Consider the following 6,352-nt stretch of genomic DNA (forward strand, 5'->3'; position numbering starts at 1 on the left):
ATATATATATATATATATATATATATATATATATATATATATATATATATATATATATATATCATCAAATTACTACAGGCAGTACGTATAACATACCATTTCATGCCGATCGACCATGATACTTGCCAGGCGGGTCACGAATGGCACCCCGACAAAGTCATCACGTGGCGGAATTATGTTCCATAGGTTGCACACCTCCTCCTCGCTCAGCCTCATTCTTTGAACTATGATGGCTTCATTAAGTGGGTTCTCATCATCTTCATCGAGTGGGTCCTCATTATCTTCATCATCTTCGTCATCTTCCACCAGGTTGAGATAAATGACAGCCAGCTTGGGTCTTTCTGCTCTGAAGGAGAAGCTGATCAACTCACCACCAGTAAGACGCATGTGGGCAAGGAAACGGGCACATCCATCTCCTCCAATCCGCGACATATTGCATCCTTTCTCGACCTCCATAGTGTACGCCCCCCAGGAGCCTCAAATGTCACAGTGTCTCCTGTCAGTTTGTTGAATTTCAACCTCATATTGCGTGGGACGATCTGTGTAAAAAAAGCAAAATGACACAATGCAGTAATGCCAACACTAAAAATAAAATAGTTGTTACATTTCATCTAATTTCTTACCGCCGCATGACGAAAACTCGGCTGGAAGTAGATGCCAAACAACTTGCCAGTTGCAAGGCTGCTGGTGCACTTTGACTTGCACAGTCGACATAGTGGTGGTGGTGGTGGCACCATTTTCCTAAAGCAATATGAGCAAAGGATTAACGATTCACTTAACAGGAAAGAAAAACAGTAGCATATGATATTTTTGGTTCTTCCGCGAGAAGCAATTTTATGGACAAAGCATTTCGGTGGCACCTATTGCCGAAAAAACTTTTCACAAATATCTACCAAATAAGGGTACCAACTACCAAGACATTTCATCTCATCTGGCCCCTATTGCCTAAGATAATTGATTAAAAAAACAAGTGGCAAATTTAACTAAATTGGCATCTACATTTTGCCAAAAAATAACTTATTACAAAAAAACAAAAGCATCTATCTATCCATGTACAGAAAAATAACAATAAAATGGTGCATACTAAATCAACTAAATCAACTAGCCTACTAAATCCACTAGCATACTAAATCAACTAAATCAAAATGTTCTAAATCAACTAGCCTACTAAATCAACTAAATCAACTAGCCTACTAAATCAACTAAATCAAGATGTTCTAAATCAAGTAAATCAACTACATACTAAATCAACTAAATTAAATTGTTCTAAATCAACTAAATCAACTAGCCTACTAAATCAAAATGTAGCAGGGAGGAGGGGTTGTGGATGGAGGAGGGAGGAGGGAGAAGGAGGGGTGACTTGAGGAGGGAGAAGAGAGTAGGAAGGAGGAGGAAGACGGAGCGAGGAGGGGCCAGCCGGCAGCGAGTGAAGGGAGGACGGAGAAGGAAGGCGGAGCGAGGAGGGGCCGGCCAGTGGCGACTAGAGGAGGACAGAGGAGGAGGCTGGTACCGAGTCCAGCGAGGAGGAGGAGATGGCGGCGGCGCAGATCGGAGGAGGGGCGACGGGGGAGGACCGGCATGGGGGGTTGAGCGGGAGATCGAGTGAGTGTGAGTGTGAGTGGATCGGATAGGTCGGAGAGTGGGGGAGATGGAATGGCTTAGCAGTAGCGCGCGCTCTATAGCAAAAGGTGCTACTGCTAAACGACCTAGAAGTAGCGCCTTTCACAAAGAGCGTGCTACTGCTATATGTCAGCATGTAAAAATAGACATCAAAAATACATTGGTCATCAATAATCTTTTTGTGTACAATCTGATTTATCAATATGAATCCTCATCAGTTTAGGAACTGCTGAAGACTCATATTGCGGCCACAAATTTTACACATATAGTTCAATGAAGACCAAGTGGTTGTGAAAGTTTGAGAAGTAACATATTTTTAGCAAAGGGGTAAATTTAGCAATAGCGGTTATTGTGTAAATGCGCTACCACTATGGTCCCTAGCAGTAGCGCTCTTCATACAAGCGCGCTGCTGCTAGAACTAGCCTCGCGGCGGCGTCGTGGCAATTATAGCAGTAGCGCATGAAAGTGCAACTATCCCTAGGTAGTTTTGGTAATTCCTAACAACATATAGCTCATTGAGCTAATACTATTCCAAGATTAATATTTCAGAAAAAGCTCAATAAATGGCATGGCATGGATGAGGAAAGTGGACCCCTCAAAATACTAAGGACAAAAAGATTGGCTCAAGCTCAAAGCTCAAGACTCTACATTTTATATTTTAGTGATCCAAGATCACATTGAGTCTATAGAAAAAGCCAATACTATTAAGGAGGGATGAGGTGTTGCTTGATGAGGTTCTTGCTTCATAGTGCTTAGTGATATGCTCTAAAACCCGTAACTACCTTCCCACATCCACATATGACCTAAACTAAAAATCAAACTCGGCCCCATCGATTCTTTCTATCCGGCGCCACCGAGTTCAGATGTCATAGCCACTACCACAAACCCTAGGTAAATCGGTCTCACCGATAGGGATCGGTCACACCGAGATGGGGTTGTAATCTCTCTGTTTCCCTTCGTAACATTTCGGTCCTACCGAGATGAGCGATCGGTCCCATCGAGATTGCAATGTAAACTCTCTGTTTTCCTTTTGTAACATTTTGGTCCCACCGAAATGAGCGATCGATCCCACCGAGTTTACCTGACCAACTCTCTGGTTAGCTTATTACCAAAATCGGTTCAACCGAGTTTGTGTAATAGGTCACACCGAGATTACGTTATGCCCTAACCCTAACCATATCGGTCCTACTGAGTTGCATCTCAGTCCCACCGAAAATTCTAACAGTCACTAGGTTTGCTAAATCGGTCCGACCGAGTTTCTCAATTCGGTCTCATCGAGATTGGTAAATTGTGTGTAACAGTTAGTTTTTGTGTGGAGGCTATATATATACCCCTCCACCCACTTTTCATTCGTGGAGAGAGCCATCAGAACATTCCTACACTTCCAATACACATTTTCTGAGGGAGAACCACCTACTCATGTGTTGAGGCCAAGATATTCCATTCCCACCATATGAATCTTGATCTCTAGCCTTCCCCAAGTTGCTTTCCACTCAAATCTTCTTTCCACCAAATCCATATTCTGTGAGAGAGAGTTGAGTGTTGGGGAGACTATCATTTGAAGCACAAAGAGCAAGGAGTTCATCATCAACACACCATTTGTTACTTCTTGGAGAGTGGTGTCTCCTAGATTGGCTAGGTGTCACTTGGGAGCCTCCGACAAAGATTGTGGAGTTGAACCAACGAGTTTGTAAGGGCAAGGAGATCGCCTACTTCGTGAAGATCTACCGCTAGTGAGGCAAGTCCTTCGTGGGCGATGGCCATGATGGGATAGACAAGGTTGCTTCTTCGTGGACCCTTCGTGGGTGGAGCCCTCCGTGGACTCACGCAACCGTTATCCTTCGTGGGTTGAAGTCTCCATCAACGTGGATGTACGATAATACCACCTATCGGAACCACGACAAAAACATCCGTGTCTCCAATTGCGATTGAATTCTCCAAACCCTTCCCTTTACATTCTTGCAAGTTGCATGCTTTACTTTCCGCTGCTCATAGACTCTTTGCATGCTTGCTTGAATTGTGTTAAGATTGCTTGACTTGTGCTAAGATAGCTAAAATCTGCCAAAGACTAAAATTGGGAAAAGGATAGATTTTTAATTGGTCAAGTAGTCTAATCACCCCCCCTCTAGACATACTTTCGATCCTACAGCGCGTCTTAGAGTGGGTGCGCTACTGATACATTCATTTCAGCAGCGAGGTTTGTGCGCGAGCGCTACTGCTAGTTAGCAGCAGCGCCTTATTTTAAAGCGCTCTGCTGGTAAGATTCTGTGTATAGGCTTTTCCCTAGTAGTGCCAAGATCTGAAGCACCCGCCAACAATTCTCGCCACATGATTAGAAACCCTAACCTCACCACCCTAAGGAGACGGTAGGATTCTATCATCGGAGCTCGGTCGATTATGTTTAAATAGCCGAACTTGAGGAGGGTCGAAGTCCGGAAGACAAACTCGAAGAAGATGTGCCGCCACTCGCCAGAGCGCCGCACTTGCAATGACTAAAAAACCTAACCTAAACTACTAACCGAAGCATAGGCATCGGGATTCCCTTCCCGCCACCGGCACCAGAGCAACGAGCAGGGGAGAGGCGAATACATGGGTTCGCTAGCGTAACTTGAAGGAGAGAGTTTGCCATGGTCCATCATTGTATGCTGAAATTTAGTCTATTTTGGCCAGCCCTATAGCATTTTCAGAATTTATAATAAATCCTAAAGGCCCACTCAGCTCATCCATGCAAGACAAAAGGTGGGACTAAAGTTTAGTCCCATACTGCTCACCTAGTAGGAGTTGAACCTTCTTATAAGGGAGGTTATTTCCCCACATGTATGAGCATGGGAACAAGGAAGACATACACACACGCTCCTCCTCCACCGCCCGCCACGACGTGTCGCGCCGCGCCGCGGGAATGAGCCGAGCCGTTGTCTAAATTTTTACCACGCACGACTGGTATACGAAAGGTCACAAGGAAGCTGAAAAGTTTTGTCTCCCTCTTTTGCTTCACCTCCCGTCGTTGTCTATTCGCCTCCTTCTCCTGTGCCTATAAAATAGAGGTCGCTCCTCTCTAGAGAGACACACGAGAACAACACCTTCCTCACGCCGTCGAGTTCCAGAGCACTGAGCTACCGCTACGATCTTTCCCATCCCGCTTGCAGCGTGCACCACAGGTCGGGACATTAGGTCTCCGAAACCCCACATCTTTGAGTCATGTACGGGAGAAGGGTGATAACATTTTTGGAGAGCGCTCTGCGTGACTACTGACATGTTCATCACGGACACCCCGAACGCCGACGACTACTTCCCAAACAACAACATGGGTGACAACGTCAACGCCAACGCTACTGCTACTGCCTCGGCTCAGTACGTGTTCATGTTCTTCTTGTTTGAGTACCTACTATAATTTCTTCTTCTAGTATCTGCTCTATATATTTTCTGTTCTAGTAGTTCATATGTGTAAATGCTATTTGCGTTCTCTCTATTAGATTACATGACTTATTTCATCTCTGCTATAATAGTCATGTTTTATCTAGTATTTTTATGGATTAAATTATATGGTAAATTGTTCATATTTCCAACAGTACCTCGCCGAGACGCCTCGTCATGCTGCATCGCCATGCCTCGTGCTTCGACCTCACTCTGAAGGAACAAAGTTAGGGCATTTCAAAAGTGTCCTTCATTTTCTTTTCCGACATTAGAATAAAATAGAGTAACCTTCTCCTCTAATGTCAAAAGCTAACAAAATGTTCGATAAAAGCATAAATCCCTTAGACTCGATATACTAATGATTGATATAGACAAAGATAGATAATGTACTCATGCGACAAACACCGTCTTTGCTCGACGCGGTATACCAACGGGAAATGAGTTAAAAATGTATGTTATTTTATAAGATTAGCATCACCCTGGGTGGACATACGTCTGCTCTCACATCCATACTGAACCATAAGGATCAAAGGTTTTGGCAGGTCATAGCATTAGTCATTGATTGATGTCAACTTGGATGGCGGGAACTTATCACTAATTGACATGAATCAGTGAGTGACAACTACATACAGTTAACACATCGTGGCTAATCAATATGGATATAGTGCTACTTGAACAACATGTCCTCTCGGGTCTGAATCAAGCCGAGTTCCTGAAATCCTGTACTACCCATGTAGCATCACATGACAAATTCTTTAAAAGCAATTTTTCTGTACCAGATGTGTGGCCCGTAGAACACAAAGTGGGTAGTAGATAAGATAACAGTTGCTGCAGAAGAAGATGCAGGCAGGGTCACGCTCGAACATCCAGTGGTGGCATTTCATTTTCACCTGCAAGAACTGGAAATGGATGACATTTTACAGCAAAGATGTGAATCCATTTCAGCTGCATGCATTCCACTTGTCAGTGCCACTATCACTGAAAACGAAAGAGGCGTCCCCTTGTTTGAAATCCAAATAGAAAGAGGCGTTAATCGTGAGCCCCAATTTAGATTAATTCCTGCTATGTTTTATTGTATTGATTGGCAAGGAAATTGGAAATGTTCCAATTACACTTGTTTGAACCCTGAATTTCTTTCTATGTACGTCTCTTCCCTCCACGATAAAACAGGGGAGAGAAGAAGCAGAGAGCGACGTTTCACAAATTATTTACAGCCCTTTCATTAGTGGCCATATTATTTATAGCCCTTTTCCTATTAGTGCTTCATCAATATATATTACATATTATGAAAATTATTTTAAAAAGCATTAATATTAAA

Source organism: Triticum dicoccoides, chromosome 7A (genome assembly GCF_002162155.2).
Source record: "Triticum dicoccoides isolate Atlit2015 ecotype Zavitan chromosome 7A, WEW_v2.0, whole genome shotgun sequence".
Taxonomy (NCBI): Eukaryota; Viridiplantae; Streptophyta; class Magnoliopsida; order Poales; family Poaceae; genus Triticum; species Triticum dicoccoides.